A 23,906-nucleotide genomic window follows, 5' to 3' on the forward strand; every position below is an offset into this window, starting at 1 on the left:
ATCAGTAACAAAAGAGAGAGTAATCTTTCCACCCCCCCACACTTGGAAATTTAAAATAACCACTTCTAACTAATTATTGAATAGAAAAAAAAATCACAGAATTTACAAAATATTTACAAATGAGCCACGAATATTACATATTTTAAAAATTATGATATTCAGCTAAAAATGTACTGAGAGGGAAATTTACAATGTGAAATGCATAAATTAGAAAGAAAGATTAAAATTCAGCAATAGAGTAAACCAAAAGTCAGTAGAAGAAAAAAAACATTGGATTAAGAGGAAAAATTAATGAGATAGATAAAAGAGGTAATAGAGAGGCTCCATACATCAGGCACATTTCCACCTCGGGGCATTTGCACTTGCTCTGCCCTCTGCCTGGGACAATTTTTCTCCAGGTATCTGCATGATTTACTCCCTCAGTTCCCCAGATCTTTTCTACAAAGTCACCTGCTCAGTGACTCAGTGACTCAGTGCTCAAGCACTCTTTTTAAAATTTCATGCCCTGCTCCCCAACATTCCCTAACCATCTTTCTTGCTTTTTTTTTTCATATAGCAATTATCACTATTATTTTTTTTTAATTTTTTTAATCTTTATTTTTGACAGAGAGTGACAGAGTACAGATCGGGGAAGGAACAGATACCCTCCAGAGACACAGAATTCGAAGCAGTCTCCAGGTTCTGAGTTGTCAGCAAAAAGCCTGATGTGGGGCTCGAACCCATGAACCACTAGTTCATGACCTGAGCCTAAGTTGGAAGCCCAACCAACTAAGCCACCCAGGCACCCTGTCACTATTATCTTTTATACATGCATTTAACTCACTGTGTCCCCTCCCAGTATCTGTTTTGCTCCCTGCTGAATCTGCAGGCACTTGCTTGGAACAGTGTCTAATTTAGCAGTTTTCAATTATTATCTGTTGAATGAATGATTTTACAGCTATTGAGGTAGTGAGTACGCAGATGTCTGTCATAACATTTTCCATAGTTTTCTGTACATTCGAAATATTTGCAATTAAAAATGCAGGCTTTTTAAATTAAAAAAAAATCTCTCTATGAATATAAGCCAAAGTATTAACAATGATTATCAATATTTATGTTTTGTTTTTTCAGTTACTTACAACACATTTCTATTGTATTTATAATCACAACAAAGATAAAAATAATGCCCATCACAATAAATCATATACACCTATTTCATATATTCAGTAAATTCTATTACTGTTTTAAAGCACCTACTCTTTTCCAGAAGTAGCGAAATTCCCGGAACTATATCATTCTATATTAAAGATCTATATAAAAAAATCATTAAATAATCCTTCAAAAACAGTTTAGGAAAAAAAAACCCCTCCATAATAAATATACTTACAAGACAATGCATTCTTTCAGTGGAAAAATTATAAAGAATATTCTTGGACTCATATGTCTAGTTTAAAAACCTGGATGGGGTGCCTGGGTGGCTTAGGGTCCGACTTCGGCTCAGGTCATGATCTCGCGGTCCGTGAGTTCGAGCCCCGTGTCTGGCTCTGTGCTGACAGCTCAGAGCCTGGAGCCTGCTTAGGATTCTGTGTCTCCCTCTCTCTCTGGCCCTCCTCTGCTCATGCTTGGTCTCTTTCTCTCTCAAAAATAAGTAATCATTACAATATTTTTAAAAAAAACCTGGAGACAAAGGGACACTTGATAATGCATATAGGGAAGACATATTTGCTCCCTTTCTTAGATATTTTCATGTATAGTGTCATTTTGTGTCTGTGGATGGTTTAGGAATTCAGAAGTGTTTTCTGATGGGGGAGATTTACAAGCTTGTGGTAAAGAAGAGTGAAGGAAGTTAAGTAATAGTTGCCTCTTATTGATATATCACTAGGTCAGATTTTCTTTCAGTTCTGGCCCTCCATTTTCCATTAAGTATAATAATCAGATACCTTCACTTTAGGGAGTGATTGTGTACATGGATAGTTACCAGAGTGATTTTTTTCATACTTGTAAAATTAATTGATTAATATAAGAGTAATTATAGAATATTGATTGAAATAAATAAGACACATTAGACAATACACCAAGACACAAAAACTGTTCTGTTGCATAGAACCCTTTCTCTTTGTAGAATAAAATATAAACTGAGAAAATCCTCACCAAGTCCAAGATATTGGCAATCTGCTGGTGTTCAAAATGGTTTTTGAAACATAATGTGAGTATAAGAGCTGGACATGAACAAATGAGAAACAGCACATTCACTCAATAGTGACACGCTATTGGGAAGTCATTGATAAAATTATGAAAACGTAAACAGGTATTCTTCCTGGCTTAGTACATGAAGCAGCACTAAATCAGTGAATAACGATTTGTAATGAAATTCTAGATCACCTTTTGGAGGTAAATTATAAGGATGTTACTGATTATATTTACATAAGATAAAATTTGGTAAAGCAACTGAACTCTTCTCTGCAAATGCTCAGGCTTTTAAGAAAGCTGGAATTAGATCATTTTTGACAACTCACTAAAGCATCTGTTAGGAAAAATTGGAGGAGCTCAAGACGTGGCCTAATCACATTGTTATTATGAATAGAAATTATTCTGAATTGTTTGAATCAGTTTTCTTTCAAATTTCAGTTTTGTTATTATTGCTCCACATGATTAAAATCCAGCCATTCATAGTCTCCTAAGAATCATTTTTAAAAACTAAAACTGAAGAGCAATAATGATGGGATGATGGGTGGCTCAGTCAGTCAGTTAAGCGTCCAACTCTTGGTTTCGGCTCAGGCCATGATCTCACGGTTTCATGGGTTCAAGCCACACATCAGGCTCTGTGCAGACAGTGTGGACCCTCCTTGGGATTCTCTCTCTCCCTCTCTCTACCCCTCCCCCACTTACACTTTCTATTTCAAAATAAGTAATTTTTAAAAAAATTATTTAAAAAGAGCAATAATGATGAACAGCAGTTATTAGTTACCTGGATCTTTCCAACATCCATACTGCCACAGTGAATACATATTTTACAGCTATATCTCAACATATTTTATACACACACACACACATATATATATATATATATATATATATATATATATATATATCATCAATCTACTCTTACAAAAACACTGTGAGGGACAATTATAACCAATATAAAATGAACATAAACTGAGCTGCAGAACAGTTATTGACTTCTTTGGGTTCATAACAGAGGTGAACGTCAAAGCTAAGACTAGATTTCAAGTTTCCCATCTTTCCCATGAATTCTTTTCCTCAATTCATATGCCTAAGTTTATACAATCGCTGGCTAGCTTATACGTTAATGACAATGGCCACAGGAGTACCTTTCTCTGACCCCAGCTATCCCTACCCAAAAGGAAGCTCTTATCCTTGCTCTGCTAGTTTCAATAAGAGAATACAATGTGTCCCTGGTATCTTATGAGTATTTGCATAAACCCTGTGCCATGTGTTGTTTTAGGGTCTATGGATTGTTTGCACTTGGATTTCATTTCTTTGTGGGTTACACAGGCTTTGGTGAGCTGACTGGAAATCAAAGTGTCATAAATAATACAGTGTCTAGGGGCGCCTGGGTGGCGCAGTCGGTTAAGCGTCCGACTTCAGCCAGGTCACGATCTCGCGGTCCGTGAGTTCGAGCCCCGCGTCAGGCTCTGGGCTGATGGCTCAGAGCCTGGAGCCTGTTTCCAATTCTGTGTCTCCCTCTCTCTCTGCCCCTCCCCCGTTCATGCTCTGTCTCTCTCTGTCCCAAAAATAAATAAACGTTGAAAAAAAAATTTAAAAAAAAAAAAAAAAAAAAAAAAAAAAAAATAATACAGTGTCTATGGAATGATTCTTTTCCAGCTCTAAACTTTTGTGTCAAAACAAAAATCTTTGTAAATTGTATCTTTATAAATTGGAGATGCCCACACTTTTGTGCGAAGAAAACTGAGCTCGTGTAAAGCAACTGAGCTCTCATTAGGGGCCACAATGAAGTATGACTGTGCTAAAAAAACCATCTACAAGTAAACATGGAACAGCATATTTATACCGCGGTTTCTTTGTGCTGTTCTCAAGTACGTATGGAAAATTCCTGTCGTCAGGGTCCAAGCCGGAAGCCTCAGCCCCTTGCCACCAGAAATGTATAAAGAGGCTTTCATGTCTATAGAGTCTTCTGAAGCATGAGCTCTGGCAAGGCTCCAATAATATAGGCAGCACCCTGTAAAAACCAGATGTGCATGTATTTGAATCATTTCCTGACTCCTCCTCCTCTCCTGACCCCTGGATGCTGGTGGAAGGTTTAGTCCTCCACCCTCTTCCTATTTACTTTGTCTTTCTAGGTGATCTCATCTGGTACCAAGACTTTAAATAGCGTATGCATTGATAAATCTAACTTTGGTTCTGATCTTGTTCCTGAACACTGCATCTCATACTGAATGTGTCCTAAATGGAATTCCTAAAGTCCTTCTGCCTCCTGCTTGTCCAACCTCATCTTTCCTCCATCATCCCTATCTTATCAATGGTACCTACAGAGATGTGAGCCAAACATCCAGCATTCATCAGTTGTTCTCAAATTTATTTTATTTAACTGACACGTACACAATATACAGTTCTATTGAACTCACTTCTAAGTGTATACACACACACACACACACACACACACACACACAATTTGGATATTAATCCTATACCACAGGCACAATTAGCAACCTTCGTCAACTTGTCCGAGGCTATTCGTCCAAGGTTACAAATCTCATGGGAGGCTGAGCCAGAATATGAGCCCAGGGAGTCCGACTCCAGAACCTGGAATCACAAGCTCTGTGTCTTGCTCTCTCCTTCATATTCAATCCACCATCCAGTCCCATCTATTCTACTGTCAGATACTCAACATCTGAACACTGATCACAACACTCCACCGTCTCTGATGCAGTCCAAGCCACCCTCACCTCCCGACTGGCCTGCCGTAGCCAGCAGCTGCCCATGACAACTGCTGTATCCTGGGCTGAACAATCCACGTTCCACCCAGGAACATTAATCAGTTGGTGACTCTTCCCTGTCTGATTGGTTTCAGTGGTTTCCATTCACAGTGAGAGAGTAAGATTCAAACCATGCCCTGTGAAGGTGCACACGGCCTGGGCCTTGCCTACCTAGGCCCACTCATCTCCATCCTTCTCACCATTTCATTTGCTCCAGTAGCACTGGCCCTTTGTGTCCTGACACCAGTGAAACTTGCTCCCTTCTCAGGGCTTTGCTCTCCCTCTTTCCTCTGCCTGGATGGTTCTTCTTCCAGGTCTTTCCATGGCTGCATCTTTCTCATCATTTCAGTTGTAGAAAAAACCCCACTGACCTCCCAACATGCATCCACAGCTCTGTGGACAGCAGCTAACGCACTACCTGACTTTATTTTCTTCATGGCATTTAGCCATCTCTGAATGATAAGTCTTATCAAGTCTTACCTACTTGTTTATGTGCTGCCTGCCAATCTTCCTCACTGGAACGTAAGCTCCATGGGGATGGGACTTTGTCTTTTCTACATTCATATCCCCAGTCCCTACATCACATTGAGTCCCCAAGTACCTGATAGTTGGGTGAATGAATCCTGCGTCTGTTGTTTAAACGCAGTGATCTTAGGGTCGCCTGGGTGGCTCGGTCGGTTAAGTGTCCATCCAATTTTGGCTCAGGTCTTGGTCTCATCGTCTGTGGGTTCGAGCCCCGCATCAGGCTCTGTGCTGACAGTTCAGAACCTGGAGCCTGCTTAGGATTCTGTGTCTCCCTCTCTCTCTGCCCCTCTGCTGCTCATGCTCTCTCTCTCAAAATAATAAACATTAAAAAAAAACTAAAAGCAGTGACGTTAGACAAAATTTTAATTAACGAGAGTTTGTGTTTGCTCCTCAAAAGGGGACAATTACACCTATCTATTGGAGATTTTCTGAGGATATCTGAGAGCTCTAATCAGAAATTAGAATTTTTCTCAATAGTGCTTATGAATTTGATATACTAAAAATTTGGACTGATTAATAGTTTGTCACATGTACAAATATTTAGAAGCTTTCACATCAATGAGAAGAGGTCTCTATGTGTTCCTGTTCTATGACAAGAGCCCAGGACAACGAATCCTCAGCTATATGGAACTTGAAACTCGTTTTAGCCATATGGAAAAAATTCTCCCAGCCTGAAACTCTAATTAAAGAAAAATAAAAAAGCTATGATATCAAACCTTTTTGGAGATAGATGACATAATTTTAGGCCCATTTCACAGTTAGAAAATAATTGAACCCATCTTCCTTAATCAAGAGTGCATGAATAATCTAAATGTGGGTCAAAATTACCAGGTTTGTCAAGTTTTGTAAAATTTAAATTAGCACATTAACTATTTAAGTATTTAATTATGGATTCCTTTTTGTATTTCTTGAAGGAAGAAACACTGAATATTTGTTGTATTAAGTATGGAACAAACAACTCATGTACCTTTTCAAAAGAATTTGAGGCAGTGGCAATTAAAAACTGCATAACTGCTATTTAGTTGCTCAAGAGTTTATAAAAACTCTTTGCTATTACAATGTGCTAAAGCTAAAAATGTCTTTTTAGTTTAAAAACTCATGGAGAAACACATAAAACTTAGTTCTTTTGCTTAAATATTAAGTCAATTTCCTTTATTTTTTATTACTTGTGAGGTATGATATTATCCATTGAAAATAGTAACGTTCCATAAAACTTAACTTTTATTAGTGTTTTTAGTTTAATATGTTTTAATATATACTTAGCAATATATTTGGAAATTACTGAGCATTGATTCTTTTTAGATTCCAATTTTTTCATTTCTATTTTGACAAGAAAATATACAATGTATGGAAACTAGAAATATATGTTTGTTTAAAAATAAAATATCAGGGTCCCTGGGTGGCTTAGTCTGTTGAGCATTCAACTCTTGATTTTGGCTCAGGTCATGATGTCACAGTCCATGGGTTCGAGTCCACAATGGGCTCTGCACTGACAGCATGGAGCCTGCTTGGGATTCTCTCTCTCCCTCTCTCTCTCTGCCCCTCCCCCACTTGTGTGCTTTTTTTCTTAACTTTTTAATATTTCTCTTGTAAAAATACATATTTTCACGCTGTTTGAAAATGCTCACAAATAATCAGCGATTAGACTCTAGGGTAAGCATTTAGTATAGTTTGCATTTATTAGCTTTGGCTTCAAGCTCACCAGTGCTCCAAAGATACCCCAGCCTTGGAAAACCTGCATAGAGTAGTACTAGGACCCCAGCACCCAAGAAAAGCCAATCAACTGCCAGAAGCAATAGATAAACACAGAACACCAAAAATCTGGTTTTACATCACTAAACCAGAACTTATTTACAGTGTAGCTAAACTTATTCCCAGGAATGTTTTGTTTGCAACTATTTTAAATATTAATTTGCTTATTCCACAGGACAAGCTAGTGTGCTGAAAATAAAAATTTTTTAGTGTTTATAGCACATATGGAGTACCATTTTCATTCAGTGACATTAGATTTGCTTGTATGAAACTACACACTGTAAAATGATTTGGAAAACGAAGGAAGTTGCTAATAGCTTGTTGTAGCTAATTTATATCAGCTACTATATAAAACATTAGCTTCCAGGCAAAAAACCATAAATCAAGAATTAAATAACACCTTTCTGTAAATATCTGTAATTGGAAATGTGAGGTGCAAATGAAAATCTATTACAAATAGTTCTTTGACCCAAGATCTCATTAGAATAGTAACAATCTCCAAAATAATCGTGTTTGTTAAAGTGCTACTAAGCAAATAATAATTATATAATAAGGTGACTACACTGTTGAAATTATTATTTCTGAGTTTTTAACTTTTGCATAATGGTTATAACAGCCAATGGCCAGTGCAATATGGAAAGTGAACACATACTGATTTTTATCTACTTAGTTTATGACTTTGATAATACAACTTGTCATTTTTAAATTTATTTCAAATATAAGAGAAAAGACAATAAAATGAAAAAAAATTGAGAATTTACTTCTGGTGCATATAATGCCATATAAATTATCCTTAATACCCTCTTCCCTTTCTCTCTTTTCATAGCCAGTAGACAACAATGAAAGGTAAATAAACAAACAAAAAAAGATAGTTCCACAGTACTTATTTTATGCCATCCACTGTTTTGAACACATCATATATATTCATTTGAGATTAAAACAATCAAGTTTATTACCGACACTGGTAACATGACAGAAACAAATGTAAATCTTATCTGGAGAAAGAATATCACACTAGACCTCAAGTTATCCCCATATATTTTATATACAATGTCCAGTACTCCACCAAAAATAACCAGGCATATGAAAGGTAAGACAATTTGATACAACCAAGAGCACTAGCAGATATTAAGTATAGTCACCCAAAAGATATAAATCAAGAGTTACAAAGACTTTAAAATACTATGTATAATATATACTCAAGGATATGAAAAACAAGATTGAGAATTTTGAAAGAGATGTAGAAACTACAGAAAAATGCTAGAAATTCTAGAACTGAAAAATATCATAACAGAAGTTGTCAACTCATTTAATGGATTCAGTGAGTGATCAGATACAGCTAAAGAAAGAATTAGGAAAATAAAATACTGGTCAAAAGAAAATGTCCACAATGAAGATCAAAGAAACCAAAGGTAAACAATGGAGGTAGAAATGTTCAAAGATTAGGTGTATATGCAATAGGAGTCCCATTAAAAATAGAGAGAAAGAGTGGGGCAAAATAACTATTAAAAGAAAATATTAACGGTAACTTTCCAAAATTGTTGAAAGATATCAAGATGCACATTTAAGAAATCATACAAGTCTTCATAAGAATAAATGCAAAGAGAACCACAACTAAGCAATAATGGGAAAACTACTGGAGATTGAAGGTATAAAGAATTACAAAGAGTCAAAAATTTTTTTGTAAAAAGGAGAAATTGCTTTTAAATACTGTTTTCTGACATCAACAGAAACAGTAAAAATTATAAGACAATATAATAATGTCTTGAAGTGGAGAAAGAAAATTACCAATACAGAATTTTGTTCCTAGGAACCATGCACATTTAAAAAGGGCAAAATAAAGTCATTTCAGACAAAAAAAAAAAAACCCACCTGAACCAAATCACCACTGGACTAAAAGAAATCTTATTATGTAATGTCAGAGACATGGGAAGTAATGAAGAGTATATATGATTGTATAAAAACATAGTTACATTCATTATTGTTGGACTTAAATTATATAAAACTGAATACCTGAAAACAGCATATAATTCAGGAAAGGTGCAAAAGCAGTTAAAACATTCCTTCTAAGGTTCTCAAATTTCCCGTATGGTGATAACAGTACTAATAATTAGCATTATACTTTGATTAGGTCAAAGATGCATCCTGTAACCTCAATAATAACCAGTAAAACATTGTGAAAAAGTGTAAAAATAACAAGCTAATGGGAAAGGAGCAATGCGATGACAAATATACTCAACACAAATGATGGCTAGCAAAGAGAAAGAAAGAAATATAAAACAGGAAATAAAAATATGGAGTGTGCATAGTAAGTCAGCACTTAAACTCAAATATATCACTCTTACATTAGATATAAAAGGCCTAAATACTCCTCTGAAAAGACAAATATAATCAGACTGAATGATAAAACAATATTTCCATCTACTGTAAAGAGATAAATCTAAATCATAAACACAGAAAATTAAAAACCGAATGAATGGAAAATAAGCCTGTACATAAAAAGGATTAATAGAGAAAAAAAAAGGGATGTTTTATTATGAGAAAACTTTCATTTCACCAGGAAGATGTAACAGTTCTAAACTTGTCTAGTTTAAGGATTTCTCACTCTGTTTTTCCATTATCATGGATATGGTACCATTAGATATCCTTAAGGAGCCTTTTTAGTTTTTCTTTCCCCTAATTACCTCCCCTCCTGAAATTTTAATACCATTTACACTGTATATCTGTGTACTAAGTCTTTTTGGAGGGCTATAAACCTTGTGATAAGAACTAATTATCACCCCCACTGTGAAGGTATGATCTAACAGCACACCATTAAAATATTAGTGTATTAGTTTAACTTACATAAAAATGATGATATTCAACCATTTTGATCCATAAAAATGGCTATTTCACATTGTTAACACAATGTATAAAGTAAAAGATGGCAGGATGAAAAGGAAAAATAGACAAATCCACAATTACCTTGGAGTCATTAACTTATCTTTTTCAGTAATTAGAAGCAGAAAAAAGTCAGTAAACGTATAGATCTGAATAACATGATTACCCAATTTTCTAACTGGCACTGTATCTACCAACCACAGAATATACATTCATTGCAAGTGCATGTGAAATATATATAAAAGTTTACCATATAGTGGGTCACACGTACAAGTTGCAACAAATTTCGAAGACCTAAATAATACGCAGTATGATTTACGATCACAGTAGAATTACACTAAGAAACAATCACAAAAAGATAACTAAAAAGTCCCAATATGTTTTAAAAGTAATAAAGGCATTTTAAAATAATTTATAGGTCCCAAAAGAAATTACAATTGAAATTATTTTGAGCTAACTGATAATAGAAACACTAAATATTGGGATGCAGCCCCAACTATTAGAGGAAAAATGTATTGCTTTAAATGTATATGTTCAAAAAGAAGAAAGACTGAAAAGTAATGAGACAAAAAAAAAAAAATTGAAAAAATAGAAAAAAAAACCCCTCAGCAAATAAACCTAAAGAAAGGAGACGGAAGGGAATAATAAAGAACTGAAATTAAAAATAGACATCAAATATACATAAAGATTTAAAAAAGCAGAATTTATTGGGGCGCCTGGGTGGCTCAGTCGGTTAAGCATCTGACTTCAGCTCAGGTCATGATCTCGCAGTTTGTGAGTTCGAGACCTGCATTGGGTTCTGTGGTGACAGCTCAGACCCCGGAGCCTGCTCTGGATTCTGTGCCTCCTCCTCTCTCTGCCCCTCCCATGCTCATGCTCTGTCTCTCTCTGTCTCTCAATAATAAATAAATGTTTAATAAATAAATAAATAAATAAATAAATAAATGAATAATAAAAAAGCAAAATTTATTTACTTGAACTAGCTAATGAAATTGATCTTGACAAAACCATAGGGAGAAGAAAACCAGAAATGGCACAATAAACTAGTAGCAAGAATAAAAAGCAGTACTAATATTAAAGCAGGGTATTACAAACAACTTCATGATAGTCACTGAATGTAGATAATATAGATAAGACCTATATTAAAACTGAAAAGAGCTTACTAAAACTGAAAATAGAAGTAGAAAATCTGGATAGCCCACAAAAATTAGTGGAATTAAAACTATAACTATAAACTTGCCCACAAAATGTTCCAGGACCAGATGGAATTATTTATAATTTTTAACAAATATTTAAGGAAAACATAACATGAATTTACATAAATTCTCCCAAAACACTTTCAAAAGAATAATTTTTCTAATTCTATGAGGTCCATGGAGACTTGATAAGATTGTTGCCAAAACAATGATTTTAGGCTACTCTTTTTCCTCAACATAGTTTCAAAATCCTGAAAATTATTAGCAATCCAGAAACAAGGTAACAACGGATTTTATAAAAGAGTACAGCATACAATAGCCAAATTGCAATTGTTCTAGGGCTTCAAGTTTGATTTGACATTGTAAAATCAATCACCACCACAATAGAAAAATAGAGAAAAGTAACATGATAGATATCAGAAACACATTTGGTAAGTCAAATATTTGTAACAACTAGCAAATTAGGATAGAAAGAAACTTCCAGACATAGAGTATCATACCGAATGTAAAAAAATATTGAAAACTCTCCTTCTTAGACTGGAAACAATACATTTACTCAATGTTATCATCTTCAACAATTTACTGAAACTCCTAACTAGTACAGTAAGACAAAGTTCAGTATTGAAAAAGAAGATATATAACTGTGAATATTTTGGGATAGTAAGATTGCCTACATAGAAAATGAAAGGAATCTACAGAATAAAGTATTAGAATTCATAAATGAGTTTAGCAAGGTTGTTTATAAATTGATACAGAAAAAATTATTTTTCTATGTATTAGTAACAAAAATTTAAAATTGAAATTGAAGAGATAACATTTAGAATAATATCAAAATACTAAGTACTTAGTACTACATCTAGCAAGGAATGTGTAAAATGGCCACAAAACAAGCTAGAAGATATTGTTGAAAGAATTTAATAGAGACCTAAATAAATGGAGGGATAAACTTTGTTATAAATTGGAAGAGTCAGGAAAAATGTCAGTCTTCCCCAACTGATCAATATCCTAACAGTGATTTGGTTTTTAGGGAGGAATTTTAAGTTAATTCTACAATTTATATGGAATTGCAGGGAGCCTAGAATGACCAAAATAATCTTGAAGAAGAAAACAGGAATTTTTACCAATGGGAGAAAGTATCTGTTGTTTTCTTTAGGTTTATTTATTTAATTGGAAAGGGAGAGAGAAAGAGAGAATGCACTCATGTATGCAAGTGTGGGAGGGGCAGAGAGAGGGAGAGAGAGAATGCCAAACAGGTTCAGCGCTAACAGCTAGAGGAGGGGCTCCATTCCAGGAACCATGAGATCGTGACCTGAGCCAAAATCAGGAGGCTGACACCCAGCCAACCAAGCCACCCAAGTGTCCCTGAAAGAAAATATTTGCATAACATATAGCAATCAAAGCTATCAAAATATATGAAGAATCCCCATAAATTAATATATAAATAACTTGTTTAAAATTTTGACAAAGAGGATGTTTACATGGCCAATATACATGTGAAAAAGTGCTCAAATTAAATAACAATCAGGAAAATACAAATTAAAACTATGATATGCTATCATTACACACCTACTAAATGCTAATAAGTAAGGTTAGTGAGGAAGTGATCTATCATGCATGGTTGGTGGGAATGTAAATTATTTTAGCCACTTGGAGCAATTTTGAATTTTCTGTTAAGGTTGAACATTAACATTCTCTGTTGGCCAGCAACTTACTCCTAAGTATACGTTCAGCAGAAATACATGTACCTGTGCCCCAAAGACAGGTCCAAGAATACCCAGGCCCGTATTTTTCTTTATAATACTAAAAATTAGACACAATTCAAATGTTTTTCCACAGAAGAATGGGCATATTCAGATAATTAAACACTATGGAATAATGAAAATAAAATACAGCTACATGCAACAACTGAATGGGTCTCACAGTGTGACGGTGAATGAAAGAATGGAGGAGGGGTGATGTGATTTCTGATGCAGCAATAAGGTAATAATGTTCTATATCTCGGCTTGGGTAATGGTTACACAGAGCTTCACCTCTGAAAAGTGAATCATTATGTACATTCATATGATGTGTATTTTTCTGTCTGTGCACTATTACTTAATACAGAAAGTTAAAAAAAATAAAAAACTGTATTTCTCTTAAATGTTAAAGCACCCAACAGCACTATACACAAAATTGTTACAATTTCATGAAATAACTTTTAAAGTTTGTAAGAAAATAGTACCAACTGATAGACGCACGATGCTTACTCTCTTTCACATGCCGTTCAAAGCATTTACAAGTAAAACTCATTTGATCTTCTCAACTATCTCATGAGGCTACAACTATAAACTCTTTCTTTTATAAGTAAGGCGAATGAGGCCCAAAGATATTAAATAACTTGCTCAGGATCTTATTGCTAATAAGTGAATGGTGCTAGATTCTGCACTGTTCCCCATTACACTATACTGCCTCTCACAGCCAAACTTCTGAAGTTTAAAGTGTCAGATTCATCCTTTGTGAATGCATTTAAAATGAAATAGTGCTGTTTCTTTATGTACTGGAACCTCCTGTAAATAATATATCGAGTAGATTGCTTTAACATTTGAAACAGAGATTTTTATGTTTTGCATAAATATTTTTCCAGTTCATGTTTAGAATGATTACAAATGGGTTTGAAACATAAAGCATTTAAAATATATATTTAAAAATTGTCATTAAAAAGCTGGGGCTGCATACCAACTCTTTTAGCTGTAACTTCTCCTAACCTCTATTTCCTTTTCATTAAAATGGGCATAATTAATCCTTTCCTCATAGGAGTGTTTCAAGAATGGAGACTTGACATTTGTGCTATGAACTGAGCCACTAATTACATAGGAAAGCCATCCATCTGCACAGTAAGTAAATCTGAGAAATTTTAGAAACTACAGGTACCTCACTTTATAGTTCAGAGACTCAAAAAGTCAAAAATGATCAATAACTTGCTGAAAGTATTACTCTCAGTAAGACCAGCATCTGGAATTGAACTCAGGCTTTAGGTTACAAGTTTAATACCCCTGAGAGTTTGAATTTCTTTTTTTTCTTCCTTTCTCTTCTCTTCTACCACATAAAATACACAAACTGAATTTTAAACAATTATAATTATTACCACTTAATTTAATAAATGCATTTATTTCTTTTTAAAAGATTTACAGGCATCTTAAATAGGGAGTGTTCTCCAACTCAGTCTTTTTGAACTGAATAACTGCATAAAAAGCTTTTATATACATTTGTCTTTAAGTTCGAGAAAGTCCTTGCCTTCAATCTCTCTCTCTCGTAAGCATGCATAGGCACTTGGAGACAACATACTAATAAAAAAGAGGACAATATTTCTCAATTACTTTATTTCTAAGCCATTGAATTAAGTGATCAGTATATTTTTAACAATTAAAAGAGATTTATGGAGAAAAGTTTTTTTTTCAATATATGAAGTTTATTGTCAAATTGGTTTCCATACAACACCCAGTGCTCATCCCAAAAGGTGCCCTTATGGAGAAAAGTTTAGAATGTTGGTTCTGGTCATTCAAAAACTGCTATGACACAAATTCTTATCTGTGGTATGTTTATCTCTTTCATTTTATTTTTACTTAAAGATTACTCCTTACTCCAAACATAGTAAGAAAGGTCTAGAAAAATATAAAATAAAAAGTATTGAATAACTAAAAGGACTAATACCTTTCTCCATCGAATTAAAAATAAAATTGAAATTGTCTTCATTTAGTTGAAAAAGCAAGAACACTAGTCTTAAAGACATAGAAATATACTCTGTTTCTATGACATGAAAAACAACTTTTTTCTTAAATTTAATGAGCTTTTCTAAATCAAGGCATTCTTTAGACCCTTGTATTACTGCAGCATCTCCTTTTATGAGGCTGCTTCTACACTTTTGTGAATGACTGAGCTCTTTCATCTGACTGGACACAGCTGGCAAGTGGCATAATGAGAAAGGGAAATGAAAGTCTTTTTTTTTCTCCTGTAAAACCAAAACATGTATAAATCATATTCAAACTGAAGCATTAGTTGCCTGTATTATAAACTACACGTCTTAATACAAATAGTGTTTTCTACTGTTTTTTGAATATATGATATCATATATTTTAATTTAAAGAGTCTATCTATGATGAGCAGTTTCCCTAAACACTATTTGGATGAATATAAATTTTGCATATTCAATTAATTCAAAAAATTAAACCAAAGTGACCAATTCTAAAACAGAAAATTTAGGTAAAATGTTCAAACCAATAAAATATGTACTGTAAAATATGTACATTCCGTTTATGGAGAAAAGTCTCAAATAGTTGGGCACACAACAGGCCATAAATTTTTCTTAGGCATATGTGAAAGCTGGAGGGTAATTTGGCCTTCACTAAGCCCGTTGTTTTGTCCATGATGAAACTGGTCCTCAGAGTGACGATTGGCCCAAAGTTACTCAAACAGCAGTGAAGGTTTATCTATCTCCTCACTTTAGGACTGTTACTTCCTGGTCATACTGTGCTCCCTCACCATATCAAAGGCACTTGGGAAAATTCAATAGGATTGAAGGAAGAAGCTAATGAAGCAATTTAAAAACAAAATAGAACTCTTATTTTACTTTCTATTTGTTCTCAACTTTAAGTATCACAGAATAATACATAAATCTCTGTAATTTCCCCCATGGCAGACATAATAGGTTTATGGGGAGAAAAGTTGGAACAATTCTAAAGTATATACCTGAAAAGTAAGTCTTGCTCCCATTCCATCTCCAAATTCCCCCAGGGACATCCATTGTTAAGATTTTTATTTGAATTTTCAGAAATTTTCTATCAGTGTGTATGAATGTGTATATATAGCTGTGGAAGTGTTAATGTAACTTTTTTCTTCACTTACTACATACAAAAACCATTCCAGATTTGTGTATGTAGATCTAGCACATTCTTCTAAATAACTGTATGGCTTTCTGTTGCATAGGTTTGAAGTAACATATTCAACAACTCACCTATAATTGGGTTCAGAAAGTTTCTGAGTTTTTTTTAATATTACAAACAGTATAAAAATAAATATAATTTGATATCTTCTTAGAGTAAAATTTACTAGGGTCAAAGAATATGTAAATCATTGGCCATTTGATATCTTTAGATACCAGATTTTGACCAAATCAGGTATATGTTAACCTCCTATGTCTATACCTGGAAACGGCCCTCATCCAGACTGGCCCCGGACCTGACCTCCTATCCCAGGAGAAGAAAGGAATATTCTTAGAACTCAAAACTCTTAAATATCCTTCAGTGTATTTAAGTCATGTATTAACTCCTTTTTTGAACAGAATCTTTCTTTTGTGTGTCTGAAACTGTGGGCAAGTAATGCTAATTTTCATCATGCAGAAAGGATATTTTATGTATTTCTTATAGATATGTTCATTATGACAATGTAAAACACAAAAGGTATTAATAAGAAAATAATCTGAGCAGGAGTTTTAATCAAAAATCTTATGTGTATTTACCAACCACTAGAAAGGAAAAACTAAAACAAATCTCCACATTTTACAAAAGGAAACTCCATCAACATCTCATTACCAATCTTAATTTTTTCCACATTCTCTTTACAAATGTAAGAAAGGGAGGAAGGGAGACAGGGAGGAAGGTTAAATGTATGACATAAACTATCTTTGCTGGCATATTGGCTAAGGCTATTATTTTCTTATTTCTATACTACATGCAAATAAATGTATAAAGCAGCCATGAAAGGATTTGGATTTTCAAAATATTGGGATAGTTATACATTAGTATATTAAAAATTATATATTGTTTAACAGTTTCCTGTGTATTTAGTGTCAAGTCAGTTTTAGGTTTACCTGAAACTACAAACCCTGCTCCCTGCTCCACATGCTTGAGCTGTTAACTAAACTGTCATCCAGAGGCGATGCCAGCAGAAATGTTCTGACCCACGCAAGATCTCACCAGTGTCTGGATTCGGGTAACTGAATTGCACCAAATCCTACCACTAAGATGAGGCAGCGACTCCTTCTCATCAGGGCAAGGCCTCAGAGCAGGTACTCAATGGACAACGAGTTCACCAAAAAAAAAGTTCCTTCTGAGAATTCCTCCAATTTAATTATCAACAGGTTGTCAGTTACTCTAAAGAAACTGGAATCAGAGGTAAGGAGATACTAAATGAAATAATACAGAAAATCTAGGATAGTGATGGGCACTTTGGAAAAAGACACTTGTCATCTAACACGTAAATCCGCAGCTACAAACAGTAGCTGTCCCTTTACTGTCTGAAGGAGTGCCAGGGCCATGGAGTAGCACATCAGCCTCACACAAGAGAAATGGAGCAGGGATACGTGACCTTTCCTGGGAAGCAATAGTCTTCCTGAGGAGAAATTCTCCAAAACCCAAGGTCTTGTTTTGCTTTTGTTTGTCTTTGGCAATGAGAGTATTTTGGAGGTGAAATTATGTGAATTTGGATAACTGAGCGAAAGCCACGAATAAAGGGAAGTGGTAGAAAGGATGGAAGAGGTGGAAGAATAAAAAACAAACTAATGCTATTAAGTCAATATTAATCTTGTCAGGGTAAATCACAGATTTGGGAAGGAAGAAGCCATCCTTGAAATAGTCCAATAGCCTCACTTAAAGACAAGCAAACAGAGGACTCTAAAATGTAAGAAATTTGCCCTGAGTCACATGGGTCATCTCTGGAAGTTCTGAGCCACTATGTGAAGTTTCCTAGCACTGAGGGCACTTCCCAGAACACAAGCCCATAGCAGCTTGTGACCATTCCTTCCTTGTGCTAAGTGACTGCTGGCATCTGGGACTTCTGTTAAAGTTCTCAAAGGGCTCCTGCTTTCTATTAACTCCTAGGGATTCCAAGTTCAAGCAATGATAGAGAAGACACTATCATTTCCATTGATTTAATTCACTGATATAATTCACCATCTCAGGCTTGTACAGTAACGTAATTCAACAAATGGGATAAAAAAAAATAAATATTAAGGTTGATTTATTTATTTTGAGAGAGGGAGAGTGCGCCCGTGTGCGCGCACATGTGAGCATATGAGTCGGGGAAGGGCAGAGAGAAAGAGTGCATCAGTGGGGAAGAGGTGGGGGGAGAGAATCCCAAGTAGGCTCCACACTGTCAGCAGAGCCAATGTGGGGCTCAAACTCAAGAATGGAACCAGGAGATCATGACCTGAGCTGAAGTTAAGAGTTGGGTGCTTAACTGATGGAGCCACCTAGGCTCCCCAACACTATATTTTTTAAGAACACCATTACGGGGGCGCCTGGGTGGCTCAGTTGGTTAAGCGGCCGACTTCGGCTCAGGTCATGATCTCGCGGTCCGTGGATTTGAGCCCCGCGTCGGGCTCTGTGCTGATGGCTCGGAGCCTGGAGCCTGTTTCAGATTCTGTGTCTCCCTCTCTCTGCCCCTCCCCCGTTCATGCTCTGTCTCTCTCTGTCTCAAAAATAAATAAACGTTAAAAAAAAATTAAAAAAAAAAAAGAACACCATTACGTATATTATTTCAGAAGAATGACAATGCCTTCAATTGATCATATTAAAGATCACAATAATAGAAATAAATACATAGACAGAAAATTTAGTTTTTTCTTAAATTCCAATTTGGATAAAGTCACCTCTTCTGTTTCATTTTTTTTCATCATCACCTCCCTCGCAAACTCTCCTTTGTTCTCCCACTTATTTCTTTGCACAGACTGTGCTATTTGTTTGTATGTGCAACCAGAATATAAATTTCCCAAAAGTGGGACTCATCACTTATCTATTTTTTACTTACTTCACATGTTGAGAGCACACTTTGATGTCTTTTGAATAAAGGTTTGACATTTTCACATTTATATATGAATGGAATTATATAAAAAAACTCCAAATTGAGATTAAGAATACTATAAACGTTTCATCTAAAAACTACTGTTAGAAATATAATATAATCCGTTTCCTTTACAGATAATGAAGCAATGGCTCAGAGTTACCCAGCTAGTTAGAGCCTGAATGAGGGCGCCCACCCTGGTCACTTGTCTCTGTCTGTTCTTCTTTTTAGGGTTCTCCGTGAAGTCACTTTCTAAGTACAAATTAAATCATCTAGATACTTAAATGATTCTTGGGAAAGTATAAATTCCTTGGTTATATGCTAGAACTATGACACACTTCACTCTCTGTGTTCAAATCTCTAATAATGTAGGAATACAGCAGATATTGTCAGTTGGGGTTTCTACATCCCTTTTTCCCTTCCCTCTCCCAAATTTCCATATCAAGCACTTTAAAAATTGCTAATATACCAAGTATGCATCATCTCAAGCATCAAAGTTAGCATGTTGACAAAGTCACCTAGGATACTTGTAGAAACCAACAGTACTGATCGCAAAACTGCTTCCATGTGAAGGATGGAAGTGTTCCCCAAGGCCTATCATTCGGAGAAATGGGAATGCCACCACGAGGAGGCACTGAGGGAGAGGGTCTCACTGCATGTCCAAATGCAATCCCTTCTTCCTCAGCCAGATGTACCTCCTAGAGGAGTTCTATAGGCTTGTCTATAGGCTACTTTGGGATGCATGTGCTGAATCCATAGGGTGGTGGATTTGGGGGATAAGACATTCTGTACATTGAGGGCCCTCAGTAAGTTACCTACTTTCCCCATTAGCTGACCCCCAAAAGTCAGTGTGAGTTGAACCACTTAGAATACCTGTTAGCTTTTACCTTTAGAAGTTCTGAAGTCAATCCTAATTCTTAATTTTGATAATGATGCCCTTTTCATCTTGCTTGAGATTGGTTTACTGCTTAAAAAATTCCTTCTAATACTATGTTGTGTGAGTTGATGAGTAGCTTCCCCTGTGATCTGAACCTAGCTAGGAACAAATTAGACTTTGGAAGATTAATTATGAGGCAGAGGCATATTCAAGGTGGTACATTACCACTCTGAGGAAATTTGGTGATTTTACTTTTGAATCCGTTTGGAGTAGGAGGTCTTTTGGCTGAAAACAACACAAGCCAACGTTTGGAATGTCCTCATCTGTACCATGGATGTGTTGATTTCTAGATTATATTTTAGGCCAGACTAACATCAAAAATATTTTTTCAAAAACAGTCAAAAATGCCATATCTTAAAATCATTTAAATAATTTATAATATATGAAGGGTAGTAAGTGCTCAGCAAACATTTTCACTAGGTATTTATTGAGAACTGACAATAAGTAGTTTTGTGCTGGACACTGTGGAAAGCACTAAAAGATGTACAATTACTTTCCCTAAGTTGGTGTCTGTTCCTAACACATCTTGGATTTTTCCACCCTTCCCCAAAGTAACTTGATTCAAAAAAGGGTTTCTCCCAGCCACTTTGCTGACACGTAGTCACCACGATTTTCTCTCACGTTGTTCAACTGGGTGAGTAGAGTCTGACATTGGACCGCTTAGTGTCAGGTAAAAATCCCCATGAAGAGGAGGCAGTCTTTGGAGCTGGAACTAGTTAACTTTGGGCTTCTACGGGAGACAAGAAGTGACTTCATTTTGTTGGAGAAAATGTCAATCAAGACGCAACTACTGACACCCATCTTTGTTTCACCAGCCAGGAATAAAAGATAAAGCAGAGGAAATGGAGGAGCTGCAGTTAGGCATTTGCAACACACAAAGTCCTTGTTTTCCCACTAGGCGCTGCAGAAAAGCAATTGTCCATTCACAGCACATCCTCTGCATTTCAGAGCTAATATTTTTGCAGTTCTTAACTTATAGTCTTATGCAGTTAATTTGGTTAACCCTTTGAAATGCACAATGTATTTGATACCTTGCCTAATATTACTGCTAACGTGACCCAGTTTTTTAAAATTTCTGTTTCTCGAGGTTGGGAATAGTAGAAACCTTGAAAAAAAAATCAAGTAAGAAATACTGGAAACAGGGTAATGGTTTCAAATAATCCTGTCTTACTTGCTATTGCGTAACTTTGAGAAGGGTAATAAGGAAATCCATGTGAACCATATGCTACTTGAAATGTTTTTGCAAAAATTGACTCTTTGGGCAGAAATGATCTTTAGCAGGGGTCCCCCTCAGCGCATAATAATAACGTGTCATTGAAAACAACATTAGCTCTGTGTTATTTGCCCTGCTTCTGCAGCATTTAGTGTGTTTACTGTATACGCCTGCCTTCTGGTGCAAAGAGATTTACTCAAACAGGCACTCTGGCTAGAGCACATGAGGAACAGAATCTATGGATGATTAATTAGATCCCAGGCTCAATCACTTAAGTCCCTAGTTAAATATCTCACTCTGCTTTCAACTATTGTAGGAAAAGATAATTAGCAAATTTGCAGTGTGAATAAAGAACTTTTTCGTTTCCTTTATACATAATAAGATCTAAATCACTGGTCATCTAACTCAGTGCCTCCGTTTCCCCTGCCGACTTCCAAGTCCAGAATATTAAAAAAAAAAAAATGCAACAAGGTGATAAAGTGTGTTTTCATCAAGAATTCATCTTTCTGACATACCTTCTATAGGGTTTTCTACTTTCAACTTTATTACCAGCTTATTCCTCTCTCCTACTAATTTCTTCATTTTGAAGTCTGCAACCAAACAACATGACAAACTTAAGAAAAAAAAAAAACCTGATATTTTCCCCCTGTCCTGCAACCCTCACCAAGCTCTGTACCAATATTTTCCTATTCTGTCTTCACTAAAAGGAAAAATGATCCAACTCTAAGATTTACATTGAGGAAGAAATATTGCATTCATTAAAAAAGAAAAAAAAAGAGAGAGAAGCCCTCCTCAGTGGGGGCTCCAAGCACACCGAAAATCCTGGAGTCCCACATTAGGGCTGGTTGGAATGAAACAGTTAATTCAAGGTAAGTGATAATGTTTAGTCAGTTCGCCTAGAAAAAGGAAGGAAATTCAAAAGCTGGTTGCTGTAGTAACGATTACAGACCAAAAAAAAAAAAAGTATATATATGTATATATATATATAAATATATGTACAGGTTCATTTTAAATAAAACTCCTGCCATCTCTCTGTGATTCTGTTCTCTCAAGAAAAATGAGCTTGCCGCTCAAATTGGTCGTACCTACCTCAACCATTAAACAAGACATTTAACCATAGTGGCAGTTCTGTGACCTTTGAATGCCGTGAAATCTCTGAGCGGTGCTGCTTGTTCATGAAGACTTGTGCTGCAGAGTCCAGCAACTTCATCCAGGATTAGGAATATAATTAAGTAAAAAAAAAAAAAAAATTAAAAAAAAAAAGGAAAGAAAAGAAAGAAACACAACAGCACACAGAGAGATCGAGAGAGAAAGAAGGTGGAAAGAGAGATCCTCTCTGGGTGAGCACACCACTTTTCTCCCAGGCGAGCGCTGGGACAGAGCCGAGTTGCTGCAGTGCCCAGACCCACCGACTGGCTGGGGGAGCGGGGCAGGCAGCCGGCCGGCGAGGCTGGGAGGTGCCGTCAGTTGCCACAGGCAAGGAAAAGCAGAGACCAATCGGCTTCAGCTCTGGCAGCTTACTGGAGTGGAGCCTTTTCTGTTTATGTTTCCTCATTTCGAGAGTGACGTCAAAGGGTTTAGTTTTTCCTCCGCATGTGCTATTAATTTTAACGTACGGTACTATGGGAGGAATGCGTGTGTGCCTGTGGTTAGCCCGGGCACCCCACTCTCAGGAGGACCCAAGGAACATTTTCTATATTCAGGAATAAATTTTTAAAATTTAAAATACCTTAGGGTTGAGTGTATCCAAAGACAAAAACAAAACCAAAAAGCAGACCAAAAGCCTTGGGCTAAATAATAGCAGCAAGATTTATGTTTTGGTTTTTTTTCCCCCCAAATGTGAGTGTATGTACATATGCCCGCTTCACAGCTGTTGCTTATTTTCAAACTAATTCATTTTCAAACTCACCTAAAAATGAGTTGTTAGTTAATCTTTATAGTCATGGATGCAGAGTTCTGCAAATGAGCTGGTGAGTGATGTTATGTGCAGTGAAAAATAGAAATCATGTTTACGTTGCTAATCGCTGATTTTCTATCTTTCCTCCAGCTTGTGTGGAGAAGCCTCAGGAGTATTCATGCCAGGGAGACAGGGAGATCCTTCCTGCAAATCCCCACAGGGAGTCATTCAAGAAGCTGGGCACACTGAGGCCATACAGGCATGCCTGGGGTTTCAGCATGTCCTCTCCCAAAGTGTGTGAAGGTACAGTTATTTAAGGATAGTTCCTCTACCAGGGGCCCCAGCTCATCCCTGTTTTTGTCTTGCTACTCTGGAAACTCTCAGTGGTGGCCTTGTGTTGTTTCTGCCTCCCGCATATTCTATCCGTTCTCCCCCCGCCTCATTCTGCTAACAGAACCTCTTTTTTTTTTTTCTTTTAGAAACTTTCCTTTCTCTATCTATGGATTGCATAGCCTTCCCCAACTCCCCACCCCTCACCTCCCATCCCATTACAGGGGCATGTGACCCAGACTGGCCAATTAGATTTTTCCATTGCTCTAAACACAGAAAATATTTGAGAGGTAGGCACATCACTCAAGAAAGGCCAGAGTCCTTTTTCAAATACTAATACTGATACTTTGAGAAAAGAGGTATTTATAGCTCTCTAAGAGTTGTTAGGGTTCATCTTTGATGCTGCAGATATAGCAATGAACAA

At 36.0% G+C, this 23,906-nt stretch overlaps 1 long non-coding RNA gene across 1 annotated transcript in view; it reads right to left on the reverse strand.

Moving 5' to 3' along the window:
* LOC124528613 (uncharacterized) overlaps nucleotides 1-22,468 on the reverse strand; it is a 167,744-nt gene extending 145,276 nt beyond the window's left edge. Inside the window, exon 1 of the long non-coding RNA XR_006966195.1 lies at nucleotides 22,345-22,468. This is a non-coding gene — a long non-coding RNA (uncharacterized LOC124528613). The remainder of the gene's footprint in view (nucleotides 1-22,344) is intronic.
* Between the last annotated feature and the right edge of the window lie 1,438 nt (nucleotides 22,469-23,906).

The sequence above is a fragment of the Lynx rufus genome, unplaced genomic scaffold (assembly GCF_022079265.1).
Source record: "Lynx rufus isolate CCGP_SWC_20201006 ecotype Redwood Valley unplaced genomic scaffold, mLynRuf1.p SCAF_6, whole genome shotgun sequence".
NCBI lineage: Eukaryota > Metazoa > Chordata > Mammalia > Carnivora > Felidae > Lynx > Lynx rufus.